The following is an 11,934-nucleotide window of genomic DNA, read 5'->3' as shown; positions in this document are numbered from 1 at the left end:
AGGAAACATCACAAACTGAAAGTGGAAATAACCTTGGATTATAGTATACTGGACTGTGTGTTGGGTAAGGAGGCGGCCGCAGGCTGCTGCGCCCAGAGAGATGACTCTGCAGGAACGGTGGTGCCTGGTTACCCAGAGCTGTGCAGTCAACTTCAGGCCGGGCCAAAGAAGCCGGTGAGGGGTTCCATCTGATCCCCGCACATGCTGCCTCTGGGAACTGGCCCTTCCCAAAGGCTCAGCCGATCTCCCACTCCTTCTGCCGGCTGTCATTTGCCCCCTAAGCAAAGTGAACGGGATGCCCATCCTGGGTTCTAGGTCCAGGCACCGGCGGGGAAGAAGCCAAAGATACGGGAATGAAACATCGGGCAACTGGCCCACTAAGGCACCAGGACAACCGGGCGCGGGAACGCGTGCCAGACCGGCCCCGCCCCAGGCTGCGCGCGCCCGAGGTTCCCTATTCCGCTACTGTTCCTCCCCCTTCTCTCCTACCCAACCAACAGCCACTTCCTGCCTCACTCCTAGCCAATCCCCACACTCCACGAAGAATAGCCCTAGGGGGCGTATGGGAAGGTGCCTAGAGCGATGGCCTCACCGACCAACCGAACCCTGGAGCTTGCGCGGGGGGGCGGGACTTGGTGCCGTCCGTAGCTACTCAGGAGCGAGGGGCGGACGCAGGGCCGGGCTTTGCGCGGTGGGGCTCGCTCGCGCGGCATCAGCGGTAGCCGAGGCCTCTTGGTTCTGCGGCACGTGACGGTCGGGCCGTCTCTGCCGCTGTCTCCACTGCAGCGCGGGGCCAGGTGTGCGGGCGGGTGGAGGCGCGGGCGCCGCCGGCGGTCCCCGTAAAACTCGAGGTGAGACAGCAGGCCTGCGCGTGTCCTCCGGCCTATGAGGACCCCGGGGGGCCCGGGTGCGCGGTGCGGCGCCGAAGGGCCGGGCGTGGCCGGGGCCGAGGGGGTCGGGCTGGGTTTCTAGGGCCCAGGCCTCGGCAGACGCGCTAGTCGTGAGGGACGAGGCCCTAACCGGGGCCGCTTGGTTTGGGGAGCCAGGCCGAGGCCGCGCTGCCGGGGTCGGGAGGCGTGGCAGGTGCCCTGAAGCCTCCCTTGACCTCTGGGTAGCCAACTTCTTTCTATGGCTTTGCTTCTCTAGGGCTTTCTAAGGCCTTTCCTGGCTACCTGGGAAACCGCGGGGTGGGTTGGAATAGCCGGTAAAGGTCTGGGGTGGGATCAGGCCTAGTCGGTACTCCTAGCAGTGGGAAAATGTAGTACCAGAACGAGAGAGAATGTTTAGGATTAGCATTACAGGTTCAATACTGGAAAATAAAGGCGCAAAGCGAAGACTGAACCCTAGCACCCCGAAGACTATGGAGAATGTGCTAGAACACGCCGTGGTTGAAGAACTTCAGTCTTAACATACACACCTATTTGGGGGTGGGGAGTAATCCAGTCGGAAATTCACCGGACATTAAAAGCAGGAAAGCCCCTGCTTTTAATTAGGGTAGGTTGTATTATAGTGGAGGAAACTGAGACCCAGAGGTATGAAATGACTGGCCCAAGGTCATGCCATTAATTTTATGATCACGTTTGGGATTATAGTTGAGGGCAGGGCAGTTTTGGTGTAGTGCTTAAGGTTAAGGCCCTGGTTCAAGTCTTTTATGGACCATTTGCTGCTGTGTGAACTTGGGCAATTTACTTACCCTTTGTGCCCCAGTTCTTCCCCAAATAATGGGCATAATAGTACCTGATGGAGTCGTTAGAGTTAAATTGAGATGTGTGTAAAATAAGACAGAGAAGACACATTGATAACCCTATATTAACTGCCAGATAAATAATGATTGCAATAAATTATTATAGTCGGAATGCTGTTGGTCCACTATACTGACATCCTGCTGTTTGAATTGGTTAAGTCCTGTTTCCCAGTACCTGAAGTTACATTTTTAGCAATGGGGTGGGGGGGGGGAGAACTGGATCTAGAGAGTTAACTGCAGGGTATGGCACAAGTGAATGGTGGTTGAGGGAAGTTAAACTGAGGACTAAGGTGAGCCAAGGTTAAGTCTCTTTACCTCTAATTTAGGAAATGGAACATTTTAATTTTTTAACGAGTAGAGTTTTTTGGGTTTTGTTGCTGGTTGTTTTTAAGGGAAGAATTGTATTGATTTTTGAAATCATTGTGTATCTTAGCTCTTCAGCATTAAAAAAATTTTTTTTGAGGGTCTTGAATAGAATCACTGCCATGTTGTACACTTGCTGTAATTGTACTTAGAGTGGACTTGGAACAGAGGTAAAGCACTGTGTGGGAGTTCTCCTTTGCACCAGCCAGGGTACATAAGCCAACAAGCCTAGTGACTGGATCATGAGAAGCCCAGAGTGAACTGTGTGTTGGAGTGAATGTGCCCCACAACAACAGATTTTCTGACCTATCTGAAAATGGGTGTTCTCATCCGTCTCCACGTAACTTATCTTAACAGGACAGACAGTTCCAACTAACAGGTTATCTTCCAAGAACCATGAGAGGTAAACGTCTGGGCAGAGGCTGTTGCTGCCGTTTTGGCAATCGTGCTGTTGCATCCTTTAGAGTTCACTTTGCCCTGCTAGATAGCCTAAGGGACAAAGTGACAGTTGGAAGCAGAATGCAGAGTCTTGAATTCGAGGCCCATCATGGTAACTAGCTTAGGTAACTAGCTTGGTTTCCACATCTTTAAAATGGAAATGGGAACTCTCCTGGATGCCACACCCCCAATTAGGGGGCTACAGGGAGGGACAAATGAGATGGAGAACCAGGAACTACTTTGAATAGTGTGCAAATTCAGCTCATAATGACTCCGAAGCAAAGTAAAAGTGCACTGAACATAGTTGTAACCTGTATAGCTTACTGTAGGACTTTGTCACGAAAGTGCTGGTTGGATGCTTTTTTAACTGCAACAGATGTACTTTTAAATTAAGCTTAACTGTGTGCTGTGAAAACTATTTGGAGAATTTTTTTTTTTTTAAAGAATTTAGAGAATCTTCAATGTGTTTTGAGTATTCACATGTTAAACATACTTGGTTTATAGCAAAAAGAAAGTGCTATGGAAAAATGGATTATAATGTTCCTGTCAATGAAAAACAAAATTTAAAACTGTAAACAAGGTACTCTCTCTATATTTTTAAATGAATGAGATATATATATTTTTTAATTTTTTTTAACGTTTATTTATTTTTGAGAGAGAGAGCGTGAGCGCACAAGCGGGGGAGGGGCAGAGAGAGAGGGAGACACAGAATCCCAAGCGGGCTCCAGGCTCTGAGCTGTCAGCACAGAGCCTGACGCAGGGCTTGAACTCATGAACTGTGAGATGACCTGAGCTGAAGTCGGACGCTTAACCAACTGAGCCACCTAGAGCCCCTGAATGAGATATATTTTTAAATAAAGACCACATTTTATGTGGTCCCTTCCCCCACCTTAGTGCTTTTGATTTTTGACTGGATGCATGTGTAATACAATCAGAAGGTATAAAAAGTACTAGTAAAATTGTTCATCTCTGCCTGCCTGGAATCGAGTTCCTTTTAACTGGTTCCTTTCCAATCTAAGATTTAAAATTTCTCATTTGCCTTAAAACTCGGAGTTTTAGAACCATTGAAACTTAAATGATCTCACTGGGCAATACCTAGTACTAGTAGAAATCACTCACTGCTGATGTCATGCGTACGTACTGTAAACTAGGCACTGTCATAAGCACTTTCTACGTGCATTTTGTTCATACAATGATCCTGAGAAGTATATGGTGGTGGTGCTCTCATTTAAGAGGTGAAGAAACTGGGGCCCCGAGGTTAGTAGTTGACTTAGTGTGCCAAGTTATTGGGTAGTCGAGGAGGGATTGTGACAGAATTCTGAGTTCCCGCTCATAAACATTACTGTATATCTAACTGTGACTTAGGACAGTTTATGTAACTTCTCTTAGCTTTATTTTTCTCACGTGTCAACTGAGGGTGATTGAACCTCCTGGGGTTCTTGTGAGGATTAAATTAGATAACCAAAGATACCTAAGACCTATAAGACTTAAATTTTGAAAAGGGTGTATTAATAGATGAGTGGATAACCTACATGAAAGAAAGACTGCCTCCTTTCTTATTATACACTGCCTTTTTAAATTAAAGAAAAATATTTTTGAGAGAGAGAGTGAGAGAGAGCACGAGCAGGGAAGGGGCAGAGAGAGAGGGAGACACAGAATTTGAAGCAGGCTCCAGGCTCTGAGCTGTCAGGACAGAGCCCAACGTGGGGCTCAGACTCCTGAACCATGAGATCACGATCTGAGCTGAAGTCAAACGTTTAACTGACTGAGCCACCCAGGCGCCCCTATATGCTGCCTTTTTAAAAATCACTTTTTTTCCCCCCCTAAACAACCAAGAATATTAGCCAGGTCATTTCTTCTGTTCATCTCTCTAATTTCTCATGGATTAAAGGAATTAGTTGAAATATCTTCTTTTAAAAGATGAGTCCACAGGGGTGCCTGGGTGGCTCAGTAGGTTAAAAGATGAGTCCCACAAAGAAAAGCCTAGGACCAAGTGGCTTTACTGGTTAGTTCTACCAAATACTTAAGGAAGAATTGACACCAGTCGTCCATAAACTCTTCCAAAAATAGAAGAGAGAACACTTCCCACTCATTCTGTGAGGCCAAACTACCCTAATACCAGCACCAACTGTCAGCACCAGCCTGACGTGGGGCTCTATATCTGTAGATCTATAGACACTATAGATCTTGACCTGATCCGAAATCCAAGAGTCAGATGTGTAACCTACAAAGCCACCCAAGAGCCCCAGTAGACCTCATCTTTTGTGAAAATAGATGCAAAAATCCTCAAAATGGTAGCAGATGGAATCCAGCAACGTTAAAAGGACACTACCCAATAACCAACTGGGATTTATTCCAGGAATGCAAGGTTGGTTCAATTTACAGTAATGAATGTAACACACTACATTAATTAAGGACAAAAACTGCATCTCAGTAAACACAGAAAAAGCATTAGACAAAATGCAGCTCCCTTTCATGATAAAAATACTCAACAAACTGAGAATACAAAGAACTTCCTCAACTTGAATAAAGAGACAAATAATCCCTTCCCGGGATTTCTTCTGTTCTTCTTTTAATTTCTCATGGATTACAGGAATTAAGATTGACATTCCCTAACTTTTGAGAAACAGATTCCCACAAATAAAAGCCTGGAACCAAGTGTCTTCATTGGTGAATTCTGTCAGAAACTTAGGAAAGAATTAACTTCACAAACTCTTCTGGAAAATAGGAGAGAATACTTCCTAACCCATTTAGTAAGGCCAGTATTCCTTAATACTAAAACCAGACAAAAACTTCGCAAGAAAAGAAAACCATGTATGTGTGTGTATATGCACATATATATATTTTGTATGTATATATATATATTTTTACATAAGTTCTATGCCCAACATAGGGCTTAAATTTATGAACCTGAGGTCAAGAGTCACATGCTCTACCAACTCAGCTAGGCGCCCCAGACCAATACTCTCTTTCCTAGGAAAAAATAGACTTAAAAAGATAAAATATAAAAATGTAAATTTAATTAACTAAAAAATAATGTAAGTCTCCATTTGTTTTAAAGATTTTTTTTCTAAATAGGTCTTTATTGAGGATAAAAGTTCTATTATTACAGGGTAGAAATTAAAAAAAAAAATCTTTTTATGTAAGTTTGTTTTTGAGAGAGACAGAACACAAGGTGGGGAGGGACAGAGAGTAAGGGAGACACAGAATCCGAAGCAGGCTCCAGGCTCTGAGTTGGCAGCACAGAGCCCGACTTGGGGCTCAAACCCACGAACCACGGGATCATGACCTGAGCTGAAGTCAGATGCTCAACTGACTGAGCCACCCATGAGTCCCGAAATTTAATATTCCATTAGTGTTTACCCATTCCTAAAGTTGATCCAAGTGGTTGTCCAGATTTGCTAAAATTCAGTGCAGCATGTGTCTGTTTCTGTTAAATAGGATATTTTGTGCTCAATTGAAATTTCATGTACATTGTTGTGTATAGTTTGTTTTTTTTCACAATGTGTGCTGGGAACAGAATTATAATTAACCAAAAATCAATTAACTTTTAGAGAATTCATGAAGATAAGTGATTGATGACAGGGCAGGAAAAAAAATCACAGATAAACATGGACATTTCTATATACCAATGCGAAAATTGTATAGACACTATTGCAAGGAAGAGTTAAAGAAGAAATCCTACAGTGTACTTGGTGGAAAGCAGGTTTTTCTTGCTATGCAAAATTATTCAGCTTTGCTGAAAAACATTGGAGGAGTAAGCAAACATATTAGACCTATTGGTCTAGGATGAGAATTGAAGGTGTATTCACTCTGGTTGTACTAACTGTGTGTCAAAGAACAAACTATTTGCATATACCTATAAAGTATTGGATTCTGATAGACTTTGTATTATCTTTTTCTGTTTTCACAGCAAGCCTTTCAGCCAGTAGTACTATTACCCACATCTATAAAATAGGGAAAGAAGACTCCTGGAAGTTAAGTCAGCTGCAAGGCCACAGAGAGGAGCAGGAGAGTCTGGAGCCCAGGTTTCTCCGACTTGACAGGTTATACCACCACATACACTATATTGCCTTGGATGTCAGGAATTAATTTTCTGATTCGTCAGCTTAAAAATAGGGAATTTCCATCTCTAGAATTCAAGATGTGTTCACTCTTAAAAGTTAAAAAGAGTGGATTGAAGTATTAAAAGTGAGTAGATTAAGTGCTTTTAAAAGACTCCTGTCCCTGAGATTTTGAGAGCCGAGCTGTCAGCCCAGAGCCCGACATGGGGCTCAAACTCACGAACAGTGAGATCATGACCTCTGAGCCAAAGTCAGACGCTTAACTGAGCCTTCCAGGCTCCCCTGGCATTGTTTTTTATGGAAAGAAAATACTAGCATGAGTCTTAAGCAGTGCTAACAAGCTGTGTGCCTGCTTTGCAAGTTAGATAAATAAAAGTCTGTAATATTACGAGTTTATTTTGATATTGACCCCAAAACCCCCCAAAATTGATTAGTAGAACTAATACTACAGTATACTCACACACTCTGAAAACACAGGCAAGTATATATAATGACATTAAGGTCACTTTAAATCTATAAAAAATTTTTATGTTTCTGGATTAAAAAATTTTTCTTAATCTTTATGTTTGAGAGAGAGAGTATGAGCAGGGGAGAGGCAGAGATAGAGAGGGAGACACAGAATCAGAAGCAGGCTCCAGGCTCCAAGCTGTCAGCACAGAGCCTGATGCAGGGCTCAAACCCACAAACCGTGAGATCATGACCCGAAGTCGGCCGCTTAACCGACTGAGCCACCCAGGCGCCCCTTTTCTGAATTTGTTTTTAATTCCCTGGCTCCTTATGTTTCCAGACTTTATGGACAACCATATTATGTAGATTGAGTTCCTGAGGGTTAGAGACTACTGACTTCTTTTCATACTTGATATATAGTTAGCACTCACGGAGTTTAATGTCAGCAATAAATATTGCTTTAGGGTCTGACACAAGCCAGGTTTTCTAATGTGTATCAGATGTATTTTTTCCTTTAACCCCTTTGTAATACAGAATTCCCAGTCTAAGCCTGTGGCTGCCAGAAAACAGCCTTTTTTTTATGTTTATTTATTTTTGAGAGCTAGAGACAGTGTGAGTGGGGGAGAGGCAGACAGAGTTGGAGACACAGAATCCAAAGCAGACTCCTGGCCCTTAGCTGTCAGTACAGAGCCCGATGTGGGGCTTGAACTCATGACCTACAAGATCATAACCTGAGCTGAAGTCAGACGCTTAACTGACTGAGCCACCCAAGTGCCCCCAGAAAACAATCTTTGAACTTTGCCACCCAGCTTTTGTTATAAGCCCAATTGACTAATTATTTGAAGGATCTGCAGTTTGTTGATTTCTCTAGAACCTAGATGTTGTAGGTTTTACTTTTAGATCAAGCTTTGGTCTTGGTGTTGGCCCCATAGTATTGGTTTTATTGACTTGGGTCTTTGCTTTCATTATCCTATGGCAGAGCCACACAAAACTCATATTTGTATGTAACCTAAAGGTATTTTTGAGACAGTTGTCCACTTCAGTAGACTCATAGATGTTAAAAGATTTTCATATTTGTGCTTTGGTTTTTTAATTGCTGGCTGTCCTGGAGGTCCATGCCTGTAGTGATTGTAGTTTGACCAAGATAGGAATTTAAGTGGACCCACTGTGAGGCTTCATGTAGCACTGAGTAACCTAGTTATGGGTTATATATATTCATCCAGCATTTGCATCCTGGCTCAGAGGGGCTTTGCTGTAGAGTTTAAGGTAAGGCCTTGGAATGATAAAAATTATGAGAGAGAGGGAGAGAAGATGGTCCCTGAAAGAAAACCGGAAAATGAAGTGCTCTAAGAATATAATGGCTTAAAGTATAGGTCGGGAGGAATTTGCTGTTACAGCATGTGGGAATGTGAGAAACCTTGCCCTCGAGCTAATGTATGTTAACCTGAATTGTGAAGTAGAAGAGAATTTTAGGAAACATGGTCAATGTTTCTTTACTAGAGAAAAATGTTTCTCGGTTTAAAGGTAAGTTCTTAATTCACTTTTACTGCTGAGCCTTCCAAATACAGGGTCCACTTGCTCTGTGACTTTGGGGAAGTTGAGGAGAGGTGTGCTGTCTATTCTCTAAAAGTGTTATTGCTTTGCTCCTGAGCTGCTTGTTAGGTATTTCATATGGATAATCTTAGAAACAGAAAAACAAAGTGATAATAGAAGTGTGCACTCTGCTTAGGATTCTGTCAGCGTAAAGACAAATGAAGACCTAAAAAGAGAGAAAACACCCCTGAAATCCTCTTCTGAAATCCTCTTGGATGTTAAACTATGTGAAAAATCACTTCATGTCTTTAAGACAAAAGCATTTGTAGAATTACCAGGAAGGGCGCACTGCACTGGGAGGTAGGAACCTTGACTTCTGATCTGATTCTGCCAATAACTGATTTGTGGCAAGTCAATGTCTGGCCCTCAGTTTCTTCTCAAAAAGGGGAGTTAGACTAGATTCCTGTAGTACATTTCAGCCCTAGGAGGGAGATCAACCATTTGAGGCATAATAGTAGAACATCCTTTTATATATATGTGTGTGTATATATACGTGGTTGTGTATGTGTATGTATGTGTGTATACATATGTGTTTATATATATACACGTATGTATACACGTATATATACAAACTAATTTTTAGAACAACTTTAGATTTACAGAAAAATAATGAGAATAGTACAGAGAATTCCCAGATGACGCATATCCAGTTTTTTCTACTGTTAATAGAGTATATTTACTATAATTTACAATTAACAAACCGATATTAATACATAAATATTAACTAAAGTTCATCATTAATTCAGCTTTCCTTTGTTTTTACCCACTGTCCTTTTTCTGTTCCAGGATACATTACATTTACTCATGTTTCCTTAGGCTTTCCTTGGCTGTGATACTTCTTCAGACTTTCCTTATTTTTGATGACCCTGAGGTTTTTGAAAACTACCGTTAGGTTTTTTTGTAGAATGTCCTTCTATTGGGATTTTGTTTGTTGTTTTCCTCATGACTAGACTGGGGGTATTTGGGAGGAAAACCATTGAGGTTAAAGTCCTTTCTTTCATCATATTGTATCCAGTGTACATGCTACCAACCTGACCTATCACTGTTGATGTTGACTTTGATCACCTGGGTGAGGCAGTGTTTGCCACGTTTCTCCAGTGGAAAGTTCCTCTCTCTTTCCCCCTTCCCATACTGTTCTCTTTAGGAGGACATCACTATGTGCAGCCCACACGTTAGGAGTGGGGAATTAGGCTCTCCTCCCCCATTTATTTATTTACCCATATATTTGTATCAGTATAGATCCGTGGGCATCTATTTTATACTTTGGGGTATTATCCAGTACCACTTATTTTTTGCTCATACTGTTCCAGCTTTGGCCATTGGGCACTCTTTCCTGTGTTCTTTTGACATACCCTCCCATCATTATGGGTATTTTAGTTTTGTTTTCTTTTTTGAACATTTTTTTTTATGGCACTGCAAGATGTCCCAGGTTTATCTTGTGTACTTCCTGCCCCAATCCTAGAGTTGGCCATTTCTCCAAGGGGTCCCCCTTTTTTTGGAAGTGGTTTTAAAAATCAAGATCTTGGTTGGCCCCTGGGTGGCTCAGTTGGTTAAATGTCTGACTCCTGATCTCAGTTCAGGTCTTGATCTCAGGGTCATGAGTTCAAGCCCTGTGTTGGGCTCCACACTGGACATGAAGCCTGCTTTAAGGGGCGCCTGGGTGGCTCAGTCGGTTAAGCGTCCGACTTCAGCCCGGGTCACGATCTCGCGGTCCGTGGGTTCGATCCCCGTGCTGGGCTGTGGGCTGATGGCTCAGAGCCTGGAGCCTGCTTCCGATTCTGTGTCTCCCTCTTTCTCTGCCCTTCCCCCGTTCATGCTCTGTCTCTCTCTGTCTCAAAAATAAATAAACGTTAAAAAAAAAACAAAAACAAACAAAAACCAAGATCTAGGGGCGCCTGGGTGGCTCAGTCAGTTAAGCGTCCGACTTTGGCTCAGGTCATGATCTCACGGTTTGTGAGTTCGAGCCCTGCGTCGGGCTCTGTGCTGACAGCTTGGAGCCTGGAGCCTGCTTCGGATTCTGTGTCTCCTCTCTCTGCCCCTCCCCCACTTGTGCTGTCTCTCTCTCTCAAAAATAAATAAATGTAAAAACAAAAATACCCCCAACATCTTGGTATTAGGTGTATTTATTGTACCGGGGTATAGTTTCTTCTAGGTCCTCGCAAGTGTCACATCAAGGAAATGTGTGCATACTAATGGGTATATATGCACATATCTATAAATACTACTATGTGTAATCTTCTGTAAATTAAGCACAACATGAGTTTGTGCTGATGTCTCTGACTCTCTTCCATTACCATATAGAGTATTCTGGCTTTTTCTTATCTGTAAATTCCCACACCCAGCAATGAAAAGTGGCTCCCACCATCCACCACCCAAATACTCACTTGTTCAGTTCCAGTGTACACATATAGCAGTGTCAGAATTGTTAGCCAGTACACGCATAGGAAATAACTCACCAGCTAGAAAAATGTTTTCGTACAGTCAAGTTTACACACCCCACTTGTTTCTGAAGTTACATAGGTCAGCATTGTCTCCCTCCACCCCTTTCGATGAGGCTGTTTAATATATGCGTAACACAAATTGTCACATCTGCATGGTATCCTTGGATCACTCGACCTCCTAAATGATTTTTTAAAAATTTTCATACTTTTGATTGACTCTGTGCTGTCAAGGTTCATGGGTTTTGACAAATGCATAGTGTTGTGTATGCATAATTATAGCATCCTACAGAGTAGTCTCACTGTGTAAATTATCCCTGATGCTGACATGTTCAACCTGACTGCCTTCCCCAAACCTCTGGTAACCACTGATCTTTTTTTTTTAACCATATCTGTAGTTTTGCTTTTTTCAGAATGTCATCTAATTGGAATTATACAGCCTGTCACCTTTTCAGACTGGCTTCTTTCACTTAAAAGTGTGCGTTTAAAATGCATCCATGTCTTTTTATGGCTTGATAACTCATTTCTTTGAATTGCTGAATAATGTTGCATTGCAGTTTGCTTATTATTCATAGAGTTATTGAAGGATATTTTAGATTCTTCAAGTTTGGGGTGGTTATGGATAAAGCTGCTAGAAATATTGGTGTGCAGGTTTTTGGGCACTTGTAAGCTTTCAGATCATTTGGGTAAGTACTTAGAAACATGATTGCCGAATATATGGTAAAACTATGTTTAGTTTTGTAAGAAATTGCCACACTGTCTTCCAGAGTGGGTATACGATTTTGCATTTTCACCAGCAATGAGTGAGAGCTTCTGTTGCTTCACATCCTTGCCATTTTTTTTTTTT

General features: G+C 42.5%; 1 protein-coding gene across 1 annotated transcript in view; it reads left to right on the top strand.

Annotated features, from left to right (window-relative positions):
* The first annotated feature begins 684 nt into the window (after positions 1 to 684).
* Positions 685 to 11,934, top strand: part of CANX (calnexin) — a 35,146-nt gene continuing 23,896 nt past the window's right edge. Inside the window, exon 1 of the mRNA XM_040444192.1 lies at positions 685 to 851. The gene's annotated coding sequence lies outside the window, so the exon portion shown is untranslated. The remainder of the gene's footprint in view (positions 852 to 11,934) is intronic.

Source organism: Herpailurus yagouaroundi, unplaced genomic scaffold, assembly GCF_014898765.1.
Source record: "Herpailurus yagouaroundi ecotype Mexico unplaced genomic scaffold, PumYag 192, whole genome shotgun sequence".
Taxonomy (NCBI): Eukaryota; Metazoa; Chordata; class Mammalia; order Carnivora; family Felidae; genus Herpailurus; species Herpailurus yagouaroundi.
The sequence above is the reverse complement of the archived record's forward strand: the minus strand, read 5'-3'. Positions and strand labels throughout refer to the sequence as shown.